The sequence below is a fragment of the Garra rufa genome, chromosome 1 (assembly GCF_049309525.1).
Source record: "Garra rufa chromosome 1, GarRuf1.0, whole genome shotgun sequence".
Taxonomy (NCBI): Eukaryota; Metazoa; Chordata; class Actinopteri; order Cypriniformes; family Cyprinidae; genus Garra; species Garra rufa.
Window position 1 is genome coordinate 37,923,346 of NC_133361.1, and position 13,858 is coordinate 37,937,203.

Genomic DNA, 13,858 nt, shown 5'->3' on the forward strand with positions numbered 1-13,858 from the left:
TGACTGTAATTAAATGTTAGTCTAATCTATTTTGAAATCAAAAAGGAAAATAACCATCTCTGTCTCTTCTTTGCTCTGTCTGTTCCTTTCTTTCTGTGAGCTTGTTTGAAAACATAAAGGCTTACAGAGATGTTGAAACTATGTAATTTGCCTCTCGGCACACATTTCAAAGACACTGACAAATATGTACTGAATGTTCACACATCAATAAAATCTTATTATGTCTCTGTCAAAATGAGATTTTACTCTTTAATATTGGCTTCTTTTCTACAAATAACATTATGTTGTATTTTCAGCAGATATTAGTAGAGATTCCTCAGAAAATATTAAAAAGTGAGAATATTATCTATAAGCCATGACCTCAGTCTTGATGTGTTTGCTGCTTAAAAGTATGAGGGCAAAAGCATCTGTGGATTTCAAATAAACTGCTAAATCAAACAGATTAACAAAGTAAGGCTTTCAAGCACCATTGATATATTTTGAAGAGGGTCATACTTCAAATAGATGTAAAAAAAAAAATAATAATAATTTTTACAATATTTTTTATGTTCTTTTAGTTGTGCAGAAATTAAGACTGATTCAAAGTGCACACAAATTCCTAGAAAAACTGGACTTTAGGGTAATGCAAATGTGCATTGCAATGTGTTTCACATCACATTTTACTGTGTTTCCCCCTGGGTTTCTGGTTGTTGTATTTGAATATTTAATCTCTAAGGGTGATTCATATCTCACATTCAGCAGCTGCAAACGGTTGAGCACTCAAGGCTTTTTTTTAAATAATAGCCAAAGAGTAGTAAACTGAACAATCCATGTGCAGTTTCTAACATGCATGATGAGCTGCAAATATATAAAAAACAAATTGTCATGCTGTAAAATACAATTGTTTTAAAAAATGGTTTATTCTGTGATCTGATTCAATTGTGACATCATCCTCTACATGTAGACGTTACTACTGCTAATGAATGCCCTTGAGATTCTCTTTAATTACATTTTGCAAAATTATGCCCTTTGAAACATGCAGAGAATTTAGAGCGTTGAAATAAAACTTCACAGTTTTAATGTCTAATAAATTCAGCTCTGATGATATATGCAAATGTGCTGGGCGAATGTTTATTTGATTAAATATTCTCGAAGGAATTTCAGAATGTCAAAAATAGATCTATTCGAGAGCGTCTGTTTTCAGATCTCTCTTTCTTCCTCTTTTTTTCCTCACACCTGCTGAAGTGAAACTGCGTTCGTGTTGATGACTAACAATTCTTAAGAAGGTTGAAATGTTCAAATTTAAAACCGAAACCTGTAAGGATTTATTTTATTACACTTTATTGATAGGCATATAAGGCATAATCCAAAACTGTGAAAAAAAGTTAATTTAACTTGGTAAAGATGCAATACTTTCTGTAGCATAACTTTATTGCCTCTTAATCACTTTGAAGGAAAAAAAACAAGTTTAGTAAAAAATAGAGTACTTTTCTTAACATTTACTAAAAATGATAAATGTTATAGGGAATGTAAGTCTTAATAAAAAAGAACATGACTAATAATAACACGTTGTTGTAGAGTCTCAATTCCTTACTTATGGCGCTAAAAAGCAGAATCCTGCAAATGCACTTTCATGCAAGGTCTTAAACGTGCTTGTTTTTGCAATGGCCCTTGCGCCCTCCAGTGGTGAAAACGATTTACTTTGATGTCTTTACAGTCATGGGTCATCAAGAGAAGCCGAAGATGCAGTTAGTCTATATGACACCATTTGAGTTTTAAAATGCATATTGATTGTTTTATTCTTGTCCTGGACGCTTCTACTACCTAAAATTTATAATAAATGTATATAAAATTAAATAAATTAGTGAGTCACCCCTTATGAAAATTAACCATGCTAATTTTCTCAATTGCTTAAACACATTTCTTGAAATTATGCCTCTTATTTGCGAATCTCTAAACACAAATCCACAACTCCTAAGTCAATTCCCCAAACTTCCTATATTGAGGTCAAAATGAAGCTCTCCACTCAAAACAACTCAATCTTGCTGAAAAACCAACCTTTGCTCTCAGACATGACACACAAATCCTCAAAAACACACACACTACAACACAGTTTTGCACACTGATGAGATAAATTCAAAACAATATTACGAAAACTAAAAACTAAATATTAAAAACTTTTCACATGATGAACACAACAATATGCATTTGTAAGTGTTTTATTCCTTAATTCAATGTACTCTAGAGTACAGTTACAAAACAGCAAACAACAACAAAAATAATTATTCTGCCCAAATCCTGTCTTTGGTCTGGGAGAGGCCAAAGAACCTCTTCAGCATCACAGGCTAAATTAGCCCTGGCCAGGCAGCAGGGGTCAAATCCTCTTGCATGCCTGATCCAACCCTTGCACACATCAATTAAAATATATGAGACTGCTGGTCTTCTTGCCCTTCCTCTGTCTCTTCCATGTTGTCGTCATCCTCCTCCTTCTTCTCTTCCTCTTCCTCTTTCACCTCCTAAAAAAAATTACAACATCATTGTGAAATAGAAAAGAAAAAGAAATATGAGCACAAAGGTGAAAATAAAAATTAAAAAGTCCACTGTCAGAATTTGTAACTCCTGCATTGTCCTCTCTGTATATATGCTTTCTAATTGAAGGTTCATGAGATGTACCTTTGAGCTATTTCAGAGAACTGCTTTATCATTGGTTGATCTATATTATCTTCATTAGTGAAAGTCAAGATTCACTTGAATAATTAATGGCAAATTTACAAAAAGTCTAATAGAAATGTGTAGATTATATGATTGACAGTTTAAGACAACTAGATAAAAAAAAATGCATTTAGGTAATGACTTATACTATGAGCTAATGACTTGATGTTTTGAAGGGAAACCACAGACAAATGTCTATAAACAGTTGTATGATTGTACCAAAGCAATCGCAACTTGATCAGAAGAATGAGAAGCTTTTTATGATGTGCAAAAGAGACTAGATGATGTGAATGTTGAACAATTTCAACATTTGGACAATTTCATTTCTGATCTGAGAAATGCACCAAGTGACTGAAAAACTGTTAGCTGACTTTTATCTCCATCGAGGTTTCTGATTGGTGTGTGCTAAATTTTCACTCCTATTGTTTCCACTTGGGTAATTGTGTGCTAATTGAGATCAGAATTCGCAGACTAGAGTGAACAACATTGAATGCTTGTGCTTTCCAAATGACCACATGGTGTAAGCACTGAGAAATGTAGGGATTTGTGTGTAGAGTTTTGCAGTAACAGTTCACCAAATCTGACTCACGTGTCAAAGCAGGGAATAAGGTTTATTGTAGGGATGCACCAATACCACTTTTTTGGAAAACGAGTACGAGTACGAGTACTTGCATTTCAGTACTCGCCGATACCGATACCGAGTACTTAGAAAAACATGATTTAAATTTACAGGTAACAACTTTGTACATATAATTAAAGAAAAAAAAAAAAAAAAAAAAACACACACACACAAGGGACCAGTTTGGAATTAAGAACATTTATTTAAAATGCAAAGCATGTTGTATGCGACATATTACAGAATAAATAATTATAGAAAAAAATTTAAACAGTGACAGTCATGGGCGTAAATCCCGGCGAGGGTTGTCCCCCCCTCTAAAAAATTATTAAAAAATTATAAAAAAAAAAAAAAATCGCACTCTCTATTGTGAAAAATATATATGTATACCTAAAATACTCGTGTAAGTAGAACCCCCCCCCCCCCCCATTTAGAAACAGTTGAGTCCCCCCTCCCCTTCCTCACAGTGGTTTGGCCCACTGCCTGCTCTACACACTCGAGTCAGGTGTGTGGCTGCGGTTCAATTAATGTTGAACTCCAGCAAGTAGGGTATTTTATTAACTCTAAATAAATCGATTCTCTTTAATGTAGTTGATGCAGACTCATTCATAATTTGGTTGTGGCAAAAATGCTGATTAACGTTACCGATGTAATTTTCAATGAATCTGCAATATTAGCGAGTAAAATATTACTTATCTAGTTAACGTTAGCTTGTTTACCATAGTTTGTTGCATAATGCGTTGAATCTAACACGAGTTGAAAGAGTTTGCTGCAGCATGTGTTTTTTTAGAAGCGTGGGTAAACTCTTTGTACTTGTTGTCATGTTGGGATTTAGGTGCTTGATTAAATGACTTGTGTTAAATGAGCCTTTTGAGCCTCCACCGGACAATTTCACTGAGCACAATTTGCAGTCCGCCTTTGTTTTGTCGTCTTCCTTCACTTTGAAATAGTTCCACACGGCTGACATACCTAGCCTTCTCCCTGCTCTGGAGCTGCAGCCGGGGCCATTTCTCAGACCGTGGTATATTTCCCCGGTATCGGGGGACTTTTAACGAGTACGAGTACTTTAGAAAATGTGGTATCGAGGCCGATACCAGATACCGGTATCGGTATCGGTGCATCCCTAGTTTATTGTTTAGGGAAATGGGTGTGCTTTTTCAAAAATGGCGTTATAGTTTTGAAGTTTTAGTTCGAAAGACTGGTTATAGTGTTTTAGCAATTGAGAAAGGGAACTCCGAACTCGTCAGATAAGTCTGATAACTTTGTTCATATACGAACACTACTCGACTTGAACTTTCTTTCTTTTATCATGTGACAGGCGTAGGGGAGAGCAGGGCACAGGACACTTTTTATCTGCATTATTTTCACATTTGTCTAGTACAAATATATCGCTTTGTTTAATATGTACAGTGTATACATTTTTAGTTTTTTACCCCAAAAGAAAGGAAGTGAAACGTGACAACATGCCCCGTAGGTGGGCTACATTGTAACATCTGATGGGCACGATGTAACAGGACTGTATGACAGCTTAAAATGTTATCTGATCGAATGAAAAAAAAAAATATACACAAAAACTAAAATAATTTGTCAATAAAATACATGTGCTATTTTTCTTTGAAAAGGTCCTCTATGAGCGCCAACCCACCTATGTGAGATTGCCTGACAGGTTGTGTGGACTGGGCTGTGCACACTCCCCCTTCTCATTGAGGGTTTCCTGTGAGCAGTGCCCCCTTCTGGAGAGCGATCCTCCCTATGGACCAGGGTTAGGAATTTGTCCTCTACTATCATCCACTATTACAGGATGGTCTCAGCTCCATGGTTATCTCTGTTGACAGATAGCTTGCGAGTTTCTGTCCAGAGTAGGATGCAGCATGGCAGTCCCCTCATGGTGAGGGTTATCCCCTTCTTCCGTCTCTTTGGACGGCATGGAGCTGGTAGTGAAACCCCCTGGGAAAACACTCTCCTTAAAATCCGATCATTTCGGTAAGTGTCCCACGCTACGCCTGGGCATCTTTCATAAAATCCACGAGAGTGGTAAGTGCACATACACCTGGGGCACTTCTATTAAATCCACGTGTGTGGTAAGTTCCCACCAAGTTTTGGGTTCTTCCTTAAACCCTTTATGGTATGGGTCACGCGTTTCACCTTGTTCCCATTTATTGGAGTTGGCGTACAACCCCGGTCCCCTGGGTTCAACTCTTTAGATATCACTATTAATGTCTACCGACCATCCACTATCAGGGCGCGCCACTACGAGTGGCCCTTTGTTGAACGGACCCAGGACAGGTTTAATGCCCTCATATGGGAGCCAGTTCCTGAGGGAACCAGTTTGATGTTGAATGTGGTCAATAGCGATCAAACTGTTGTTATTAAAGATGTTGAATACAATAGTTTTGCGAATATGGTTGAATATGGCTTTTTGTGGAATAAAGTCCTGGTCAGATGGATTAGAGTAGCTGATTTTTTTAACCGTTTCTACAATAATGTCTTTAATTACCCACTACAATTATAAAATTAACATCTGCTCTGGACAAAATATTCAGCACTGCCTTTTATGCCTAACTTAAACAAGAAAAAAATATTTGTCTTAAAATATTAAATAAATGTGATAAAGCATTAAAGCATTAAATTCTCATACATGTTGACACATTGTTACAACAGTAATTTATGTTTTAAAACAAATGAAAAGTAAACTACTTTTATTTCTTGAAAATTGTTGCTTTAATTAATGTTTTGTGAGATAGAACTTTGAAGCTCAATATCTCAAAACCACTCGGAACGCAGATAAAACCTTATAATTCCAAGGTGACGAAAGGTTACATTTTTTTTTTTTTTATGTTTTTCAGTGCAGTTTTAACTTGAATTAAAAACCTTTTGAAACACATCAAAAATAATCAGTAGGATTAGTTTAAGTATGGCACATGGTATATATAAATGAAGTCTAAAAAGTCACTTTAGTTTTAGGATTTTTTCCTGTCCCTAGTCAAGCATCGCACTTTGAATAAATTTCATTTTTTTATGATATTAGAGCAATCCAAATGTAGCAGTAACCCAAATGTACCAAATGACAGTCCAGAATAGGGATGTAACGGTATCAAAACTTCACGGTACGGTAATACCTCGGTATGAATGGCACGGTACGGTATTTATTGAATCATTTACAGGAAAAACAAAACTAATGAAGAGACACGAAAAAAGTGCCAGAAGTGTTTATTAAACAGTTTACATGAACACTGAACATATCAATGGCATACACATTTGCCATCTATCTGTAAACTTTGAAACAGAAACTTTAGTAACTATTTTAGTAACAAAAAATTATTAAAGCATGTAAAAAACAGTCAAATCAGTTTAGCTGAATGAGTTGACTGAATCTAGTTGTCTGCTTGAAATAAGATTTTTTTTCTTACCCCATTGACAGATTATTTAGCTTGTTTTAAACAAAAACTCACTTAATTTTGACTGGTTATACTAAAAACAAGACAATAATTTTTACTTGTCTAGAAAATCCTTCTTGATTTAATAATATTTAGATATTTGGGCTGGAAACAAGACAAAATTCTAAGTAAGAAAAGCATTTTTTTTGCAGTGCAGTATGCTCTCATGCCTTTCTTTCGCATTAAATCTTTATTAAAAACAATCCTTTAAAAAACTTTTCTACCTGGACAAGTGCATCTATTATGTTGCCTAGTTTATTTAAAACTGCACCTTTCCTTATTTTAAACCTAGCCAAAAAGCCACGTGTTGACTGTGAAATTTATATGCATTTATGGTACATTTCCGTGTCAATCCATGTTAATTTTTACAGCGAACAATGCACTGTAACATTAATTCAGCGCAGACAAAAATAGACTCGGTCACGGTGCCGAAACGATCGCTGCGCTGCTGCAAAGGCACCGCTTCTAGGACGTACTACCGGACAACCGCGTGCAATGTGAACGCTCTAATCCGTTAACATGGGTGCTGAAAAGAATACGTAACGCATACGCACTTCAGACGGAGCAGGTTCGACCATTTCCATCTCTGTTCCTTGCTGCTACAGTCTATAGCGACAACAGACCGCAATGGATGATGGCCACGCCTGGGCTGATGGGAAATGTAGTTCCCGCTACCTCCCGTTCGCTCCATTCGCCTGAGCAAACTTTTCTCAGAAGACCTATTGTTTTATCGAGTCATGCGACCACGATAGTATCGAAAAAATGTGTTATTGCGGTACGACGGTATTTACAATACCGTTACATCCCTAGTCCAGAATCAGATGGTTGAGGTATATTAGAGGCTTTTTTAAGAGACAGTTCTTTGCTACATCATCTTCAATAATAGCCAACAACCCAACAGATCCTAGTGTCCAGACTGCATTAACATGTGCAGACACCTGTATAAAAAACACTCAAAAACAATATTAAGTATGGGAATGTGGATGATCAGTTGTGTGTTGATTGGTGTTACCAAAATTCAACTAAAATAACCAAGTAGTTCAACAAAAAATAACATTTGCTTTTATTTACTCACCCATGACATTTGTTTATTTTCAGAACACAAATTCAGACATTTTCAATTAAATTTCTGGCTTTGAATGTTTATTCATCAAAAACCATAGACAGTTGATGATATATCAGAACAAATACAAAGGAAATTTTCCCACAGTTATGTGCTTGTTCAAGGTGTAACTATGATAACTTACAAAGCAGGTCAGTAGTAGAAGTAAAACAGGTAGGCCATAGGTGTGCAGTGTTGTCAATTCTGGGTTCTAAAAGTAAAAAAGAAAAACAAAGTTTAAGACATTCACATGTTAAAGTACAAATATGTTTGTCAAAGTTATAATAAAGAAATAATTGCCCTTGTTTATTTTATTTTATTTTATTTTACTATTTAAAATATTGAAAAAAATTAAGTTACATGTTTAGGGGTTGTAGGGTTGAAGTGGCCTCTTAGATCTGCAAAAAATATTTAAATATACAGTGGTTACAGGTATACTGTATCCGTAAGAAATTATTTGAAATGAAATTATAAATAAAATGTAGCGCAGTGATTACTGAGTCGGGTTTACTGCACATTAGCGCACTGCTGCCTCTCACTGGTGTATTCATGTCATTGGTTCTTTTGTGGCTTTTTGAATATTTTACAGTTCCCTTTCGGGAACTCCACACTGCGTCATCAACGCTCTGGGGAATGCCATTGGCGAACCCGCCTCTGAATCAGTCTGTAACCAATAGAACGACGGGAGTGACGTCACCGGCGCGGTGACGTCAGCGACCAGGAAGTATATAAGCACGTGCGTTTCAAACCGGCTTCAGCTTTTGTCATTCAGCGAAGCGCTCTATGTTGGTCTGTTTGTCTGGTTATTCATTGCTGTTTTTTGTGCCAGTTTGCACAGCTTTTGTTTGAGCAATGTCTGCCAAAAGGGGAAAGAAATTAGATATTTCTAAGGCGGTTCAGCAGCCACACAGAATGTGTGTTCCTCCTTGCCAGCGATTCATCGTTGGTGGGGACACACACAGGATGTGTGTGTTCTGCTTGGGAGCGGAGCATGCTCAGTCAGCCCTTGAGGGGGTTGGCTGTCCGCAGTGTGAACGTCTTCCACTGCGGGTGCTTCGTTCCCGGAGGGCTCTCTTCGAGGAGGGAGCCTTCACCAGCGTTCCTCGCGGGTCTGGCCCCGCTTCCGCCGAGGCGGAGCGGCAGCTGCACTCGTGGGGTTCGCAGCTCGATCTGTTGGAGGGTATGGAGACGGGTGATCCCCTATCTCCTTCCTCACCCAGCAGATCGGTTGATCTCCTCCTGGATGCGGAAGCCCGCACTGCGGTTTCTTCCCCCCGGGAGGAGGTCTCAACACTCCTCTTATCTTCCTCCGAGGAGGTTGATGTAGAGAGTGTTGATCTTCTTCAACCGCCTACGAAATCCCCACAATTTGAGGAGCTCCTGGAGGTGGTAACTCGTGCGGTAGCCAGACTCAACATCAGCTGGCCCGCCGAGCAAACCCATGAGCCGCCAGAAAGCAAGTTAGATGAACGCTTTCTGCGGACACGCAAGCCACCTCCAGGGCTGAGCCTTCCGTTTTTCCCTGATCTCCACAGTGAGCTGTCGAGATCATGGGAGAAACCATTCTCGGCCCGTGTTTTCACCCCCTCCTCCGGTTACTACGGTAACGTGGGAGGGGTCGAGGAGCACGGGTACAAGATGATGCCAGCAGTTGAACAGACGCTCGCGAGCTATCTGTCTCCTGCAGCGGCATCATCTTTGAAGGCTCCGACCTTGCCCACCAAGCCTCTTAAACTAACATCTAGCTTGTTGGGCAAGGGGTACGCGGCAGCGGGTCAGGCTGGGTTATGTCTGCACACTATGTCTGTGTTGCAGGCATACCAGGCCGACCTGCTCAAGGATTTAGACGACGGCAGGGAGGTGAATGTGTCAGAATTGCGGCGTACAGCAGATCTCGCTCTCCGCGCCACTAAGGAGACCGCCCGTGCTATTGGGCGGTCTATGGCAGCCCTTGTGGTCGCGGAGAGGCACCTCTGGTTGTCCCTGTCCGATATGAAGGAAAAGGACAGGGCCCTCCTGCTGGACGCCCCAATTCAGTCTCCTGGCCTGTTTGGCGACTCAGTCGATGCGGTCGTCAGCAGGTACCAGGAGGCTCGCAGACAAACTGCAGCCTTTCAGCAGTACCTCCCTCGCCGTGTCTTTTCCTCTGGGGCTGCTGGACGGGAGCAGCCCCAGCCGCGTACCAGCTCCTCACGCCGCGAGGCGCAGAAAGCGAGCGTTGCTACCCGCACCCCTCCCAGACCAAGGGGACGGGGTAAGCAGCGCTCCAAGTCGGGGGCCTCCAAGACTAGGCCCGACCTGAGGGTCGTGCTTCAGTCAAAGAGGTCCTCGGCTAAGCGGCCCTGACTGTTGTGGCTCAGGGCCGTTGAGGGCAGCCCCTCTCGGGGGGAAATGGGGTCCACCACATCATATGGTGCCCATTTCTCCTCGGGGCCCTCAGGAGACCAGTCAGCTAACCCTGCCAGTGTTTCAGGGCGCGACAGTCTCGCACAGACCTCTGCTGGTGGTCCCGCCCGGCAACGTAGCGGACCCAGTAAGTTTGTCACCCCCACGGGGGTCCTCAGAGCAGTTAATTCAGGTGTCGCCTGCCAGTCAGCTGTTACAGGCCACCGAATTAATTCCTCAAAATTTACCAGAAACCAGCCTCGAGAGGCTGGTTCCCTTAGTACACTTTCTGGCAGCGTGGAAACTACTGCCGAATGTGTCTCCATGGGTCCTGCGTACTGTAGAAAGAGGGTATCAAATTCAGTTCGGCGCCCCGGCGCCGCCCTTCAACGGGGTATTTCCTACTACGGTAGGCCCCGAGCAGGTTCTGGTAATGGAACAAGAAGTAGATTCTCTTCTGAGGAAGGAGGCCATCGAGGTGGTCCCTCCTCAGTTCAGAGAATCCGGGTTCTACAGCCGGTACTTCATTGTTCCCAAGAAGGATGGAGGGCTGCGGCCCATCTTAGATCTCAGACAGCTGAACCGCTCAGTCAGAAAACTGAAGTTCAGTATGTTAACTGTCAAACAGGTCGTGTCTCAAATCAGGTCCGAGGACTGGTTTGTCACGATAGATCTCAAAGATGCGTACTTTCACGTCTCCATCCTTCCTCAGCACAGGAAGTTTCTCAGGTTCGCTTTCAGGGGCAAAGCTTACCAATACAGAGTTCTTCCTTTCGGCCTAGCACTCTCACCCCGAACGTTCACAAAGTGTATGGATGCTGCTCTGGCTCCTCTGCGACTCCAGGGCATCCGTATACTCAACTACATAGACGACTGGCTGATCCTAGCCAGCTCAGAACAGTTAGCAGTCCAGCATCGAGATGCTGTTCTCGCTCACATGGAAGCTTTGGGGTTGAGACTCAACACCAAGAAAAGTGTGCTGTCTCCTTTACAGAGAACCACTTATCTAGGTGTCGTATGGGATTCGACCACGATGCAGGCACGTATGTCTCCTGCTCGGATCGAGTCGATCCTTACTGCAGTAAATGCGGTCAAGCTAGGCCTGTCACCCACTGTCAAACAGTTTCAAGTACTGTTAGGTCTTATGGCAGCAGCAGCCAACGTAATACCTTTTGGCCTGCTGCACATGAGGCCGCTACAGTGGTGGCTCAAGACCAAGGGTTTTTCCCCGAGGGGAAATCCTTTCCGCAAGATCAAGGTCACGCGGCGATGCCTTCGTGCCTTGAACATGTGGAAGAAACCTTGGTTTCTGTCTCAGGGCCCGGTTCTGGGAGCACCGTGTCGCCGCGTCACGCTAGCGACGGATGCATCCCTCCCCGGGTGGGGAGCGGTCATGAGTGGCCGCTCGGCCTCCGGCCTGTGGACCAGTCAGCACCTCTCATGGCACATAAATTGCCTGGAGATGTTGGCGGTCTTCAAGGCTTTGAGGCACTTCCTCCCAGACCTGAGAAACCGCCATGTGTTGGTCCGCACCGACAACACAGCGGTGGTTTATTATATCAACCACCAAGGAGGTGTGCGGTCACGCCCCTTATGCAAGCTGGCGTCCCATATCCTTCTGTGGTCCCAGGAGAAACTCCTCTCTCTGAGTGCAGTTCACATTCCTGGACATCTCAACGTGGGGGCAGACGTCCTGTCGAGGCAGGGGCAAGTAAAGCCCGGGGAATGGATGCTTCACCCGCAGGTGGTGAAGCAGATATGGAGAGTGTTTGGCCAGGCTCAGGTGGACCTCTTTGCGACTCAAGAGACTTCGCAGTGTCCCCTCTGGTACTCTCTAGTGCCTCCAGCTCCACTTGGGCTGGACGCCATGGTACAGACGTGGCCGAGGCTCCGTCTGTACGCCTTTCCCCCGTTCACTCTGTTCCCGGGAGTTCTAGAAAGAGTACGCCGGTACGGAGTCAGTCTACTATTAGTAGCCCCATACTGGCCGACCCGAGTATGGTTCTCGGACATCATAGCCCTCCTAGACGGCTCTCCTTGGGAGATTCCGTTCAGGAGGGACCTTCTTTCTCAGGCTGGGGGCGCAATTTGCCACCCCCACCCAGAGAAGTGGAAACTATGGGTGTGGCCCCTGAGGGGGCGCATCTCATAAGTGAGGGTCTCTCAACTGAGGTTGCGGAGACCATCCTTCACTCTAGAGCTCCCTCTACAAGGAAACTTTATGACCTGAAGTGGAAACTCTTTACTTCATGGTGTAGAGAGCGACACGCTGACCCAGTCCACTGCCCAGTTGGTACAGTGCTGGAGTTCCTGCAGTCTCGCTTCTCCACCGGGATAGCCCACTCCACCCTGAAGGTTTACGTGGCGGCTTTATCGGCCTTCCACGCCCCTCTCGGTGGCCTGTCTTTGGGTAGGAACCCCCTGGTCATACGGTTCCTTCGCGGTGCACTCAGGTTGAGGCCTCGGGTGAACCCCAGAATCCCCACGTGGGATCTCGCTGTGGTGCTTGAAGCCCTCTGTAGGCCTCCATTCGAGCCCTTAGAGGAGATTTCAGACCGCTTCCTTACTATTAAGACGGCGCTGCTGTTGGCTCTTACTTCTCTGAGGAGAGTAGGAGACCTTCAGGCCCTTTCAGTGGCCCCTTCTTACATTGACTTTGCGCCCGGTTTGGCCAAAGCATTCCTCTACCCTAGACCCGGGTACGTACCGAAGGTACCGACAGCAGTACCACAGCCAGTCACCCTGCAGGCCTTTTACCCTCCTCCATTCGTGGAGAGCGACCATCGGAAGTATAATTGTATGTGTCCAGTGCGAGCATTGGACACATACGTCCACAGAGCTGCCCTGTGGCGAAAATCAGAGCAACTTTTGGTCTGCTACGGTCCCCCTAAGAGGGGGCTCCCTGCAACTAAACCCACTATCAGTAGATGGATCGTAGATGCCATAACTACAGCTTATGAGTCCTCTGGCCTCCCATCACCGATGGGCGTCAAGGCTCACTCTACCCGAGGCATGGCGGCCTCGAAAGCTCTGATGGCAGGTGTCCCTATCCAGGACATCTGCAGTGCGGCGGGTTGGTCTACACCTTTGACCTTCGTTAGGTTCTACGAGCTAGACCTACGAGCCACTCCAGGCTCCTCTGTCCTAGCTGACAGGAGTTATACCTCGTGAGCCTGAGGGCCGAGGTAGAAGTTCCCTCTTCGCTGGGTACCCCCCAGGCAGAGATGTAATTTCGCTCGCGTCCTGGCAGTTTCCCAGGCGGAGCCCATGCCAGTGCCCTGGCCACAAGTTTCCAGGCACTACTTGTGTCCCTCTTGTCCGGGTGCGCCCCGACAAAGGACTATTGTCTCCTCGTGTGCCCGAGGGCCGAGGACGACTCCTTCCTCTCGGTCTGGTTGGTCACCAGACAGAGGCCTCCACCTCGTGTGCCCGAGGGCCGAGGTGTTCTTGCATTCCCTCTTCGCTGGGCACGTCCCAGGCAGAGATGTAATTCTACTCGCGTCCTGGCAGTTTTCCAGGCGGAGCCATTCCTGTGCTCTGGCCAGAAGTTTCCAGGCACCACCTGGGTCCCTCTTGATCCGGGTAAGCCCCGACAAAGGACCATCCTTTCTCCTCGTGTGCTCGAGG

At 43.9% G+C, this 13,858-nt stretch overlaps 1 protein-coding gene across 1 annotated transcript in view; it reads left to right on the plus strand.

Annotated features, from left to right (window-relative positions):
• The window catches only part of ighd (immunoglobulin heavy constant delta), a 157,922-nt gene that overhangs the window by 107,688 nt on the left and 36,376 nt on the right, over positions 1-13,858 (plus strand). The window lies entirely within an intron of this gene.